This window comes from Coffea arabica, chromosome 3c (assembly GCF_036785885.1).
Source record: "Coffea arabica cultivar ET-39 chromosome 3c, Coffea Arabica ET-39 HiFi, whole genome shotgun sequence".
Taxonomy (NCBI): domain Eukaryota; kingdom Viridiplantae; phylum Streptophyta; class Magnoliopsida; order Gentianales; family Rubiaceae; genus Coffea; species Coffea arabica.
This window is the reverse complement of record NC_092314.1, coordinates 35,767,955-35,783,923: the sequence shown is the minus strand read 5'-3', so window position 1 is coordinate 35,783,923 and position 15,969 is coordinate 35,767,955. Positions and strand designations below refer to the sequence as shown.

At 40.2% G+C, this 15,969-nt stretch overlaps 1 long non-coding RNA gene and 1 pseudogene across 1 annotated transcript; both read right to left on the bottom strand.

Moving 5' to 3' along the window:
- Positions 1–5,426, bottom strand: part of LOC113735863 (citrate-binding protein-like) — a 38,148-nt pseudogene extending 32,722 nt beyond the window's left edge.
- On the bottom strand, positions 416–2,102 carry LOC140038124 (uncharacterized). Its single transcript, XR_011841941.1, has 2 exons — positions 1,900–2,102; positions 416–734 (listed from the first exon to the last, which is right to left on the bottom strand). It is a non-coding gene; the product is annotated as an uncharacterized lncRNA (long non-coding RNA).
- Positions 5,427–15,969: the final 10,543 nt, after the last annotated feature.

Below are 15,969 nucleotides of genomic sequence, written 5' to 3'. Positions count from 1 at the left end.
ACCCATTAAAGCCTTTCAGTTACAAAGCAGGCACCAGGGGAAGATCCGGTGAGGCAAAACTCCTAATCACAAGATTCCCATTTTCATAGCATCAGAAGGAAAATTTGGATTTAAAGCAAGGAAGGTAAAATCTCAGTTATCTTTCTTAAAGTATCTAGTAGTCATTATTTCTTAAATTCCAGTTAATCATCCTGATATTTTATATGAATTTTGAACCGCCTTTTCAATTTACATCCACTCCAGAAAACGCATACAGATTAGCATTACAAACCCTCAGACAACCAGATACCTATTATTATTTTGATAAAATTTTAGAAGAAATTGAAACAACAGACCAGTGTTTAGCACATATACAAATAGAAGACGCTAGATTATCTAAAGTAGCACACCATCATCCCGCATCATTTCTAAAAAATTTAAGACAAGCAAAAGTAGATTTACTTTGGCATAGATACTCTGAATTAAAATTAATAGAAAGACAAAAATTAGAAGAACAAGAAAAATACAAAAATAAAAAGATTTTCTGTAACAAGATCTGTGGTATATCGGACTAAGCATGATTGAGAGGAAGAAGCTCTGCTTCACTGCACACTCTCTCCTCTGCTCCACGTACCAAAGGTCCGCAATTTGGAACCCGTTCCTGTAAAAAGTTGATTGAGAGGAAGAAGCTCTGCTTCACTGCACACTCTCTCCTCTGCTCCACGTACCAAAGGTCCGCAATTTGGAACCCGTTCCTGTAAAAAGTTGGTATCAGAGCTTTATGTCTCTTGTTATTAATTTATATAACAAATGATTACAGTTGGTTATATAACAAATGATTAAACTATATTATCCTAAGACATGTTAACCAGAATTTCTTTGTTTCTTCTATCTTATCTGGAAATTCTAAAACCTTTTTACAAATATGTGGTTGTAATTTTATTTTTCCTTGTCCTATTTCTGTTCCTAAAAATTCTATATTTTTTCTAAAAAATTGTGCCTTTTTATTACTGATTATTATTCCGTGTTTAATAAATTCTGAGAAAACTAAAATTAGTTTTCAAATTTAATAACTGTAACCCAAAAGGCTTATTGAAAGGCTTATTGAAAGGCATTACTAACCATTAGACATTACTAACCATTCTATTAGTCAGGACCATTCATAGTGCCTGTAATAACTTGAGAATACACACCCGTTCCTGTAAAATTTGGAACCCGTTCCGCAATTAATGCATCTTCTAATTTTTTATGTCTCTTGTCTAATTAGCAGTATTATTTACACATATATATCTGTGTGTGTGTGTACATGTATGTATGTACACATATATATGTGTGTGTATATACATACATACATACATACCATATATACATACATATATATATGTGTGTGTGTGTGTATATGATATATGTGTGCACGTGTATATGTATGTGTATATATATACACACACGCATACATACATACATATATATGTGTGTGTGTGTATGTGTACATATAAACATACATATACATATATATATGTGTGTGTGTATACATACATACATACATACATACATATAGACACACATACACATACATATATATATACATACAAATACACACACATACACAGTGTATGTGTGTGTATTTGTATGTATGTATGTATGTGTGTGTGTATACACATGTGTATATATATGTATGTATGTGTGTATACACACGTGTGTATATTTATATATGTATGTATGTATGTATATATATAGATAGACACACAAACATGTGTATATATATTTGTATAGATACTGCAGAATATATACTTACACGTATATGGATTTCTGTATGAGGATTAGTGTGACTCTTAGGAGAATGAGGTTCATCAGTCTTGAAAACCCACATTTTATGAATTCCATCAATATTTCAATAATTAAAAAAAAAAAAAAGAATACCATCAATGAAGGAATAACGTTGATCTTCTGGTATGTCATGAGGCCTTTGATTTGGAGCTTTGATTTCTTTAGAGGAAGCGAGATGAAGCCTTGACTGGGATAAACAGACTCCCAAGTATAAAAAATTGATGGAAGAAGCTGCCATCATTGCTTACTAAGTTAACTAGAAGATTAAATATGCCTTAATGCAGTGACGATGGAAGAATAGGAATTCATGGTTCTATATATAGTTGAAGGTGGTGGCTGAAACATTCACTTTGAAGCCTTGTTGTCATCAGAGAATTCCCTTATGCTCCAATCACTATTATCTCTTCATAGGAAATTAGAGCCAAGAGTTAACTGTCCAGATAAATGACTCATTTAAACGAAAATTCATGCAAGTCAAATATCCACCACCACAAATAAGTTTGGACATTGGATCCTTTTAGCATCTTTTTTTTTATGGTTTTTTTAGTGTTATTTGTGGGGGAAAGGTAGATTCTTTAATTGAACCCGAACAATATTCCCCAATCCTCTAATCTTTTCTCACATAATTGGTAACCTGCCCTTTCCTTACCTAGCACTAGAAGATTGAGACCAGATCAACTTGTAAGAATCCACAAGTGGAGAATTAGAATTAAAAACTTTAACTTAACAGCTGTCTAAAAGGAAAAGATACCACAGGGTGATCTGATCTTGGTCATTCATTACTGAATTTCATGGATGGAACAGGGGGGGACGCTGAGGGAACACTGATCCATGTTCTAAAATTTTAGATTTTTCTTCCTTAGGAAATTGAAAATTTTCTAAAAAGTATTTTGTAAATTTAACTTTTTGACCTTGCAAAAACATGAAAATGTTTGTTGTTATAAAACTAAATTTTAAATATGTTAAAATTTTCCCTCTCAAAGTAATTTTTCTAGTTCCATCTATGCTGAATTTGCTATAGTCGATTAAGGAATATAGTGAAAGAAAAATTTGCAATTGAAGCATACCTTCTAAAATACCATAGCCAAAGTTATTCTTATCCCAACTTTGCTTGGTGAGATGCATGAAGTGTAGCTTTGCCTTCCAATCATCCCCAGGATAGACAATTTAAAAAGGGAAAAAAAGGCATTTAGTTTTTGTTAATCAGATTAGTTAACCATAACTAATTAATCGAAACTAATAAAAGGGGCTAACCTGCCTTAATTTTAAATTTGAGGAGGAAAATAGACATGAAACCGGACCTATGGGGACAAATTGAAAATTAACATGCTTGGATTTGGCTTGGAAAGACCATCTGAAACCAAATTTGCAAGTTGAGGAACATAATAAACACTTTCAAAAGTTGAGGGACCAAATAAAACCTTGGGCAAAAATTGAGGGGATCGTTGAAGTCATTTACACAATCACTTTACCTAACCAATAATAGGTTTAGCTCCAATACGTTCAGGTATCTTACTAATATTTTGATATGATTGAATTATTCATGTATTTTTCACTGGTAAAACTTCACCAGCGCTAACTAATGCCTTTTCCATTAAAACGAACACGTAGATAAACAATGAATAACTCAGAAAGGATAACATATTGCCAAAAATGTTAAAAATTTATTAGTAAAGATCTAGCAATGAAAGCTAAAATAAATAAGGTAAGACACGTTATTGTTAAACATTCTCTGAAGAAATAGTATTAGAAGCATTAAATATATTATTAAATATTAAAAAAAAAGAAACTTAGAAAAGATTGTTTCAAATCTTTCCATACAAAAGAAGTAAAGACAAGTGAAGTAGTTTGGCAAAGGTGAACTAAATCAAAGGCAAATATTACAAGGAAAATCAATCACATTTGTTTAAGAACTTTGATTCCCTTTGCAACGTGACTCCATATAGTAAGAGTCACCAACCTGTGAATACACTCCACACTTGAAATAATGTGAATTTCCACCTCTACCAGCTGCTGTTCAAATATGAAAACCCCATCAATGTAAACCTTCAATTTGCTAGCAGCCACATCATGGACTATATGTTCGGCACAAGTACATTTGCTCTATAACATGTGAGGGATCCATTGTAGACCCTAAGCATTAAAGCTGAGGCATGAGGTGGGCTTGCTCCAAACACTTGCATAATGCACACACCAGAAGTTCCATTTGGAACAAATCCATATCCTTCGAATTGCCAAACTCCCGAAGATTAAATATAGCCCTAAGCAGTAAGAATTAAGTAATTAGTGAGCTCAAAATTTGTCATCTCAATAAGTGTGCTAGTTGATAGGAGAAATGGTTAAAAGACAATACTCCTGTTTAATTTGTCTTTTAGTTCTTGGTAGTGGCGAGCCTTATTACAATGATTGTATTTTTGTTTTTCTCATCTTCGATAGAACTGTTTATTGAACGCATTGCACCCAAAGGCTAGTACTTCCAGGCGGACTCACATTTATGGCTTGAGTAGATCTGCAATAAATTCCATATTATGTGGTAAACAATAAAAGAGACCCTGGAAGTTTACAAGTTTTCCCTTCTTGCTTCTGCACTTTACTTACCCAAAAAAAAAAAATAAAATAAAATAGACCCAGCAAGGAATTTTACAAGTACAAAAAGGAAATAAAATAGCTATAAATGAAATCTATAGCCTTGATTTTAGTTGCTCTAGATTTTGCAAAATTTGATTATTGAAAGTTGTTGTAAAGAATAATTAGAATTAGTAAAAACTATTTTTTAGTAGATCTTGGATTTTAACTTTTGGATATTAAAAACTTTATAATCAAAATACAAAAACATAAAAAAAAAAAAAAAACTGATCATCCAAAATTAGAATGTGAGCTAAAATGATCAACCTAGAACAAGCTAGTGATACCTGGATTATGAAAGAGAGCCACGTCATGAAGATTTTAAATGACAAAAAATTTCTCCTTTTTGTTCTGTTTTTAAGTTTTTTGTATTGAAAAAGAAAAAAGTACCTAAAAAAACGGAAACAAAAGAAAAAAAAAAAAGAATAATTTTTCCAAAGTATCAGAAGTAGTCCTTTATCACCTGGAATTCTTGCTTCCCCAGGAATGACAGAAGAAGATTATAATTACCCTATGCTGTGCAATAGAAGAAAATATGTAATATTTGGCTTAGAAAAAGACGAAGAGATAATTCTTTGACCATGAAGAAAATTAAGATACAAAATGAACATCTGTGGACTTTCATAAGAATCATTACCACATTAAAGCACAAAAATAAAACATGTAAAGCACCAAAGCATAAAGACCTAAAGTAGTCAATAAGAAATTAAATAGACAAAAATACAAGAAAACGAGGGATTTACTTGGATCATAATTTCCGTACGTGGCATCGTAGGACTATTCCTGGACAAAGGGTTGTCCGTGGATTAAACCCAAAGTTTATGGACTCCGCCTAGGAAGCTGTATCTTTGGTCGACAGGGAGGTCATATGGTTTCTGAATGTGATAACAGGATGTATTAAATGGGAGTTCAACAAAGCCATCAGTTGGATGAGTTGAATATACTATGGCAAGTTGAGCTGAGAAGAAAAGGAAAATTACATGGCAAGTAGCCATCCCTATGTATTGCTTCATGCAATAAATTTTGGTATTTGTAGAGCCCCTTAACCATATAATGGTTCCGGACACAATAAATGTAAGAAAATATAGGTGCTATAAAGTACTAGCCATATAGAATACTCTCATTTGCAGTGATATCATAAGCATCCAAAAGCTTGCAAGATGAATGCAATCAATCACCTATAATCTCAATTCATTGATGTAGTGACTTCACATATTGGACCTCTTTCTTGAAACAATAGCTATACTTTGTGTTGTTTGTTGATAGTAACAACAACTTGTGCTATAATATTTTCTGTTTGTATGGGTTAGTTAATTGGTAAGAGCTCTACACTTTGTGAGAAAGATATTTTTTGCTATTTTGGAACTACCGAACTTTGGCTTTTTAGTCCTTGCTTTTAAATATTGCCGCCCTCTATCATCAGAATTTAACTTTTCAATTAGTACATAACATTTAATATTGAACATCTTCCTGATATTGCTGAATTAAAAGAGACTCTTTGAAACTACTTCATTCTCTGGAAGGTTCATTCAACAATTAAGACTTTCATAGTCCAAATTCTTACTCGACATAAGATCTTACAAAAAGGAAATCCAAACTCTAATTAGATGACATTATCCTGAGTTTGGTGGCATTTTCATCCGTTCAACTAGACATGATTTTAACCGTCTTCGGAGGGAAAATCATATTTTGGTTTAAGGTTTTAGATGTTTGTATGACTCTAAAGGACGTAAATAGTTATATACCCGACTACAAATCACTTGAAATTTTTTGTTTACAGGACCATGTCCATTAAGATGTTACAGCAATATTCCTAGTCACAAAATAGAGAACCTAGCTTTCGGTCAACAATAGTCAATGCGGCTCCCCATACAGCAATATTTGGCCTTTTCTTGCCAAAACATTAAATTTTTTTTTTTCATCAATATTTATTTATTCAAAGAGGACGAACGCCGAAGAATACAAGGTTTTTTTTTCAACACCATTTAATGCCTAACATATGGAACTGCTAGCCTATCTAATCTCAGGAGAGCTTTAATCCTACGTGGCATCGCTTCTTCCCCGTTGTACACCACTTCGTGTCCCAAGTGAGCCGAAGCCATTGCATCAGCAACCATATTCGCCTCGCGATAAACATGACTAACCGTTGCCCCCAGGTTTGCTAGTAGACACCGTATCTTCCGCAGCACATTGCATAGTGGCCAGTTTGCCAAAGCCCCCGAGGAGATCATTCGAACGAGCGTATCCGAATCGCTCTCTGCCCTTACCCCTGTGAAGTGCCTTTCCTGGCAGTAGTTGAGACCCGCGAGTAGAGCAAGCGCCTCCGCATGTACCACACTCACCTCCCCAAACTCCTTGTAGAAGGCAAAGATCACCTTCCCTTCGCTGGACCGGACCACGCCTCCTCCGAAAGCCCCCGCTGAAGTGACACTGGCATCCGTGTTCAGTTTCAGATACTGCGTAGGGGGTTTGACCCATGCCACCAGCGACGGCCTCCGCCCTGCTACCACCTGCCTTCCTTTAGCCCAGACACAATCCCCGTCTCCCCGAAATGCGCGCCCTAATTTCTGCGCGTCCCCCAATTGCTCAATGAGGTTACCCACCTGCCCAATAATACGCTCCGCGCTCATTCTCGATCCCTCGAAGCGCGCATGATTCCTAGCTCGCCAGATAAACCACAGGGACGCCACAGGAACGATCACCCGTATATGATTCGCTGTCACCAACTGGTGAGATAAGAACCATGACAAAAGCAGCGAGGGAACCTCATGGAACCCCCTCAGCATAATACCAAATTGTTTGCCAAAATGCCCCCAGACAACTGATGCCACTGGTCCCGATCCAAATAGATGCCCCACTGTTTCCCGAGCCCTTTCACAGCAAGAGCACCTGGACCCTAGAAGAACACCTTTCCGCTGCAGTTGGTCATCCAAAGGAACCAAATTTTTTACCAACCGCCAGACGAAGAAAGAGAGCTTTTTTGGGAGAGCAGAACTCCAAATGAACTTACACAACAGTGACCCATTTCTCTTATGTCGGAGCTCCTCCCAAGCCATTGATACCGAAAACTCTCCAGAGGGTGACCCCTTCCAAACCAATTGATCCCTCTCCGCTGGGAAGATTTGCAGCTCCAAAATCATCGACACCAGCGGCTCCGGCAGCCATTGCCGAAGACGTGCCACATCCCAACCGTTCTGCAAATAAAGCTCACCTACGAGCACACACGGCAAATCCGACCCCCCCAGGAGGTGGGCCAATGGTACCTCCGTGCACCAACGATCCTGTCAAAAATCAACCAAGCCTTCACCCAAACACCAGCGGATCCTTTTCTCCGCAAACTCGCGAATTTCTAGCAAACGCCGCCACGACGCCGGTGGCCAGTCGACCCTAGCAATGGCCGGGTGAAACCCCTTCACATATTTGCAGTGCATAAACTCTGCCCAGGCAGAATCCTTTCTCCGTAGCTTCCACCATAGCTTGCACGAAAAGGCCCTTATCCTATCCTCAAAAGAGCAGAAGCCCAATCCCCCTTCCTCCTCTGGAGCGCAAACTTTCTCCCAGGCTGCCCAGTGCACCCTCTTTTCCGTTGTGGAGTGGTCCCAGAGGAAGGCGTTACAGATTCTTCCCAACGCGACAAACACCGCTTTGGGAGGTTGTAGCACCTGGATCAAGTGCATCGGGATCGAGCTAAGCACATGCCGGATAAGAATTATTTTGCCCCCCATGGTTAGCATCTTAGAGCTCCAATGGAAAAGCCGTTGCCTCAGCTTGGTGAGCAACCCATCAAAATGCACACACCTAATTCTACCTTTTACCAGCGGAACCCCAAGGTACCGGAACGGTAATCTTTGCTCGCGAAACCCAAGAATGGACTGTACTAGTTGGAGCTGGTCAGCTGATGCCCCGGATGCTGGGGAGAACGAGCTCTTGTCGACATTGAATTTTTGCCCTGACAACGCCTGGTACCACGCCAAAAAATCCTTAATCGCGGTCAATGCGTCGGTCGAGCACCGTGTAAAGATCATGATATCATCTGCAAAAGCTAAGTAGGGAACTCGTAAACCAGTGGAGATGTAAAACCTACTCTCCCGTGTCAGTAACAAGTCATGAATCCCCCGTCCTAGGAATTCAGCCACAAAAAGAAACAATGCTAGCGACAGGGGATCTCCTTGTCTCACCCCCCGCGTAGACTTAAAATACCCTGAGGGCTTGCCATTGATTAACACCGAGAACCATGAGTTCGAGAAGGTCCGAAAACACAAGTCCACCACTTGTTCCTGGAATCCAAACTGGCGGAGCATGAAGAGCAGAAAAGGCCATTCTACCCTATCGTATGCCTTTTCCAAATCTAACTTGAGAATCAGGTTCGGGTCCTTCAGACGCCTATCCAGATCTTGTGCCATCTCCTGAGCCAGCAAGATATTATCAGTGATACCCCGACTTGGTACGAACCCTGTTTGCCATGGTGCAATAATCTGCGGGAGCACTTTGTTGAGTCTTGTTGCCAAAATCTTCGAGATAATTTTGGAGTTTACATTACAAAGGCTGATTGGTCGGAAGTCCCGCCATTGGCAGGCTCCCTCCACCTTGGGAATTAGAACCAAAAGAGCGCTTGACCACCCCCGTGGTTGACCCACCCCTTGGAAAAAAGCCGAGATCGCCGCCACCAGGTCGTCCTTGATGATCGACCAGCAAACTTGATAAAACCCCACTCCAAAGCCATTGGGTCCCGGGGCACTATTGACCTCCATCGCAAAAACAACCTCTCGGATCTCTTCTGCTGTCGGCACCGCCATCAGGCTGCCATTACACTCCCTGTCCACTGCTGGTACCGCAAAAGGAGGTTCGGGGAAGCCTCCTCTACATGCTGCCTCTGATGTAAACAATTTGGCATAGAAATCTATTACAGAGGCCGTAATGAGTTGCTCAGAGTCACACCACCGGCCCCCCTCGTCCTTAATTCTAGCAATAAAATTAGAACTCTTTCGCAAACGAACTATGGAGTGAAAATAAGAAGTGTTAGCGTCGCCCTCGCGGAGCCACTTCACCGCCGCCTTTTGCCTCCAGAACTCGCATTCAACGGCCAGCTCTCTATTGTAGTCTGCTCTAGCCGCATTGAGACAGACCCTCGTGGCCTCATTCCTACACCTATCATATTCCTCCTCGCGCAGTCTGTACGTGGCCTCTGCTGTCTTAACCCTAGAGGTAATATTACCGAATACTTCTCGACTCCATCCCCTCAGTTTCGTCCTTACCTGTTTCAGTTTCTTGGAGAATCGGGACATTCCCACCCCTGGTACATCCATTCCCCAAGCCTCACTAACAATCGAAAGAAAGCTGGGGTGTCGGGCCCAGACATTAAGGTACCGGAAAGAGTATGTTGAGCCATGCTCGGGGCACACTTCACCAACAAAGGTGCGTGATCTGACCGGCCCCTTGCTAGGTAGGACACCTTGGACACCGGGTAAACCGCCAGCCACTTGTCGTTGAGCAATGCACTGTCCAGCCGTTGCCACATCGAGCCGTTGGTCCAGGTGAATTGTGACCCCTCAAAATCCATTTCCGATAAACCGCACCGAAACATCGAGGAATTAAATTCCTCCATGTTTCGCAGGTTCGGGGGAGACCCCCCGGCTCTTTCGTCGGCCGAGGAGATAACGTTAAAATCGCCAATGACCAACCACGGGCGATCCATCGACTCTCCTATCCCCTCTAACGCCTCCCAGAGCGGCCGTCTCGCCACCCTGGTGCACATGGCGTACACAAAGGACACGGCAAAGGAAGCACCAGACACGAAAGAAGCCATCACGTGCACTACTTGGTCTGCCCGCTCGACCCAATTTAACTGCAAGCTTGAATCCCATAGCAGCCAGATTTTCCGATCGACACAGCACTGCGCCTTATCAAATCTGAGTTTTCGCTTTACTATTTCCAATTGCCCTACTTCAGACATAGGTTCCAAGAGCGCCAGTAAACGAACCGAGTTCTCTCGACAAATCTTTTCCAAATACCGAAGAGAGTCCGAGCAGGACGCTCCCCGGATATTCCAACATAATGCACTAATTGGGTTTAACATAAGAACGTAATGCATAAGAAACTTGAGATTCGGACATCACCTGTTTCGACGATTCTCCCTTGCGCGGGCGTCCGCGCCTCCTCCTACCGTTGGTCTGTACTTCATTCCCTTCTACCGTCTCCCCATCTCCCTCGCCTTGTACCTCTTCCTCCGCTAGCCGTAGAATAATCCACCTGAGATTCAACTCCTTGTGAAACTCCAGAAGTTGCTGCCTCGTGATGTGCCTGGGCGTCAGGTTATCCACTGACCTCCGACGTGACAGATCGCGTCGTCGGAGAATACGCGGAGAGGCACTCAGTGCCTCTGACATGCTCCCATCATCCTCCTCCTCCCCCAAACTCTGGAGGGCCGCAAACCGATTCTGTCCCGCACCCCTGGGTACCACCTCCACCTGTCTCAGTGGCAATGGCACCTCCAGGACCGCCCCCGGCCGACCAACTCAATCACCAGCCCATCATCCTCCCATGCCTTTCCCGCACCCAACTCCGGAGCCTGAAGTACCGCAGCCTACTGCTGCTGCTCAGCCCATGCAGCTCCCCTTCCTCTCCAGCACCCATTTCTCCCCCAGCCTCCTTGTCCGTCAGCGCCTTCCTCCCTTCCCCATCTCTGGGCAGTAACGAGTCCTGTTGTGCCGTGGCTCGCTGCTGATGTTCACCATGCGAGGCTGACGCAGGGGAAAATAACACCAGATCCTGCGGTGCTTCACCTTCTTCCCCCCTCGGCAGTGTGTTTCCATCGTCATCCACGGGCGCTGCGGCTGGTTGCAGACAGAGGCTCACAGGGTCACGAGCCTCGACTGGAGCAGTCATCTCCCCCCTTCCCTTTCCTGGTGCCGTCTTCGCCACGTACCGCCGCTGTTGATGCTGGCCTACTGTCTTCGTATTCGGTGCCTGTGATAATGGCCGCAGTGTTGGGTCCTTGCGTACGCATGATCCCACCACATGACCGAACACCCTGCAGAAGGAGCAGTACTCCGGCAAACCCTCCATCTCCACCGGCTGCCAAAACCCATCATGATCATCCCCTATCCAGACCCGCTGCACCGGAGGCGTCGATATGTCGAGTTCCACTAGTACACGTGCCACAGAAGGCCTCCGGAGATCGCTGGTTGCAGTATCAACTCTCAACGGCCGCCCCAATGTTGCAGCCAGCCGCAAAAGTTGCTGTCTCTGGAAAAACGGTATTGGCAACTCAGGAAAGGCCACCCACACCGGTGCCACAGCCACCTCCTGATTTGCCTTGAATTCCAATGACCACTTTGACACAGACATAGGAGAGCTGCGGACGTACCACACCCTTCTAGCGAACAATTTGGTGTAGTCTTCCTCCAACGCCGGGCGAATCAACACGTGCCTCTGGTCCAGGAGACCCACTGCGCATTCCCCTTTGAGGCCGAGAGAGACGAAGAACTTTCTAATGAGCTCCATTGGAGGTCTGTTAAAGGAAAACCTCCCTACGAGAGCGTTCCGGAAAGGTTCAGCCAATCTTGCAATTTCCTGTTTTGTGATCCAGAGAGCAGGCTCTCCCCTGAAGGTAGCGACCTCTCCCAGCGCACCCATGGCCGCAACGGTTGCGCCGCCAGCCAACACTGCCGCAAACGATCTGCTCTGCTGCGGTCCTCCCTCCGGAGGAGATCCCGACGGCCCATTGGCTGCCATGCACCGTGGCAACCCTAGCTGATGAGACCCGGAGGCTGTGCTTGTTGTCGGCTAGGTTTTCTCAGAGGCAGTTCTCACACACACACTATCCAAGGACAGCTAGTGTGAATGCCAAAACATTAATTGACTTGCCGTTTAGTCACAAAAATTAAAGACTTTCAAACACTTTTATACTCGAGTCTTCTCATCTTCTGTCTATACTCAAGTTCCATAGTCAAATTATACTCCCTTCATTTCCACTTTTATAGTATTGTTTTCCTTTTGAGTCTGTTCCAAATTATAATCCACTTTACAATTAAAAAGCAAAGATAACTGTTAAGTCTCTAAAATACCCTTATTTAATGTACTTTGTTATTAATGAATAAAACTTATTGTATTCATTAATTATTTTGATTCATGCCTTGAATGGTGTAACTTTACATCAATATTATTGTTGTAATTAATATAAAGGTATAATGATTAATTATATTGCTAGTATTAATGTAAAGATATTTTAGAAAAGTAATAAGCTAGATTTACTCTTTTAATAAAGTTAACTACCTTTTTTTAAACCATGTTTTAAAAAAAAATCAAAACTATCAAAGTGGAATGAAGGGAGTAATAGAAATTTCTGAGCATATCTTAATCATATGTTTTACTCTCAAACTCTTTATTATAGGTATTATTCTCTCTATTCCACTTTGATTGTTTGAGTTTTTTTTAAACAATTTAAGAAAAAATAGTTAACTTTATTGGAAGAGTTAGTCTAGCCTGCTCTTTTTCTAAAATACCCTTATATTGATATTAGGAATATGACTAATCACTATATCTTTACATTAATTACAACAATAATACTATGAAAAGTTGCACTTTTCAAGGTATGAATTCAAACAATTAATGAATGAGGTATAACAAAGTATATTAAATAGTGTATTTTAGAAAAATTACAAGCTAACTATACTCTTTAATTGAAAAATGAACTATAATTTGGAATGGATAAAAAAGGAAAATAAGACTATCAAAGTAGAGCAGAGGGAGTAGTGAACACCATTATCGCAAAGCCAGTAATTTATTTGCCATTCGGAGGCAAATTATCTCCAACGATCAATTCTAAGTTCGAATCATCCCAGGAAACCAAAGAGATTCATTAGATTGGGAAAAAAATTAGTGTCATTATCGAGCAGCTAAGATTGAAATTAAAACACGTCAGTAAGTTGGTTTTTTAGGGTTCAGTTCAACGGGTATACAAATTTAATACTCAAAATTTTCAAATTTTTTTTGGTAAATGAGCATGTGAATTAACATTTTGATGAACTTTTTTTAATTACCCTCCAATTTTTTTTCGTTTGTCATTTTTTTAAAATCTATAACTATTTCATCATTCAATTGAATTCTTCTATGCATACTGAATTTTAATGGGAAAATAACCGCATATTTTTCAGCGAATCACGTATCTTTTCGTCTTATATAGGTAACTAAGCATATTCGTTAACTTGCAACTTAACAAATTTTGGCATTTCACCAAGGACAAACACTCTACATCTGAGCTTTCCAATGTTCCTTAATCTGTCACAGGGCTGCTGTAGTATCCCACATCCGTGGTGGAAGAGGAAAGAAAAGGTTTAAGTACTTGGGTCTTTGGGCTAATGAGTAATATGGGTTAATTATTTTGGGCCAGTAAATTTAGATCCAAAAATTACTTGGACAAACCCTTGAATTCGGTTCATGACAGTATCAGAGCGAACCACACATGATCTCTACGCAGTTGGTCCCGACTACACAAGGAATTGCAAGGAGTTAAGTGATGTGCAGGGTTAAGTGTTATGTTCGACGGGGACCACTTCTAAAATCTACAAAGACTAAATGCTACATCGGGTCGGGTGGGGCACTTCTAGAATCTGTACGAGCCACCTCTAGAGTCCAAGCATAAGAAGTGTATCTGTATTTAGTATCGATTTCTTTCTTGCTTTTTTTGATAATTAGATGTTTGGATGGTCGCCATCACAAGTCAAGCTGTGCCTTGTGACCATAGATCACTTAAAAGGTATTTATAAATTATTCACTAACACAATGCTCATTGATAACACGATTTGAACACACAATCTTTTATAAAGAAATGATCCATCTTCTATTTTGAAAGCATCCATGCCAAACTCTCTGTTACTTAACAAATAATTTTCATTCCACAAAAAGAAAACAGACATTAACATGCCACGCTTAAATCGAAGCCCAAAAATATAGATAATAAAAGAATTGAATTATTTTTTTTTTGTCGGACTTTGATTCCTTTCCACCGAGACTCCATGTAGTAAGAAGCATCAGGTTGAGAATATCATCCACACTTGAAATAATGAGATTTTCCACCTCTTCCAGGTGCTTCAATCACTTGAACCCCATCAATGTAAACCGTCACTTTGCTAGTTCAACTGCTGGGCTATTGAAGGAAATCATCGAAGCTGTGACATATGTAGCCAGTTTATGATTAGGATATCCTATAACTCAAGTAAACTGGACATTGGCATTAGAATGGGAGATGGAATGGAATGCCTTGTACAGCGAGATAGGAGATACATATGATTGTATGTTCCTGTGTACAAATTCAATTCCTTGATCACTGAGAAAATTTATATTTTGCTCAGAAAAAAAAAAAAAAAGAAGCCACCTATCATAGATGTTTGAAACTAGGACAGGAGCTCTATGGTATGATAGGGTTTCATTGAAAAGTCTTAAGCATTAGAGTTGTAGCATGAGGACTTGCTCCAAACTCTCTTGCATGCTGCAAACACCAAAAGTTCCATTGGGAACAAATCCATATCCTTCAAATTGTCAATCTCCCGAAGAGTGATCGTAACCCTGAGATGTAATTAAATTAGCACAAATTTAACATGCTACATGCTGTAGTTGACAAATGGCAAAAGAATTTGGCCACGTTAATAAACAAGATGTGATATAAGTGCACATAGTCATATTTATTATCCCTTTCGTCATATTATATATATATATATATATATATATATATATATTTATTTATTTATTTATTTATTTGTTTACGAATCAAAACTTTTTTTAGTACAGCTAGGGCACCTGTTACTAAGTGTTCTGCGATACACGACACACGATACACTAGCTCATTATAAAAATTACAGAATACAAATTAATTACTCTAATTCTATAATATTATTTTGCTAATTGATCTACATCTAGTGACTAAGGATACATGAACTGAAGTATAAAAACTGGAAAAAGGAATGGAAGATAAAGAAATTATAAATTTACAAGGATTATAATTTTGGTACGAGGGATTTGCAGATTAATGTTTCTTGGCGAAAGGCTCGTCAGTTAAGTAGACCCAGAGTTTGTAAATTCCATTAATGAAGCTGTATAGATGGTCTACGGGTATATCAACAAATCCATCTTTGGATCGGTTGGCCTTCCAATGGAATGGAAGGATGAATACATGGCTGAATACATAACAAAAGAGGACAACTATTTATCTCTCTCTCTCTTTTTCCTCGAGACCAAGAAATGATGTTTTGTATTTATAACGACGTATGGAAGTACGAAGACGGAAGAGGGATCCAGCGTCTTAGCAGTTCTTGAGGCAATCAATTAGACGAAGATAACATAGGCCGATCCAAATTCTAGACTGTAAAATTCAAACTTTAGAAATTATTTTCTCGATCATGTAGCTTCAATTTGGGCCACATCAGGTGCCAGACAAGTGAAATTTATTCTGAAATAAATTGTTAAAACCTTTTTTAACATATTCCCTAATTTTTTTAATTTAAGAGGGGCAATTGCCTACCATCATGCAAAGGAGGCTCA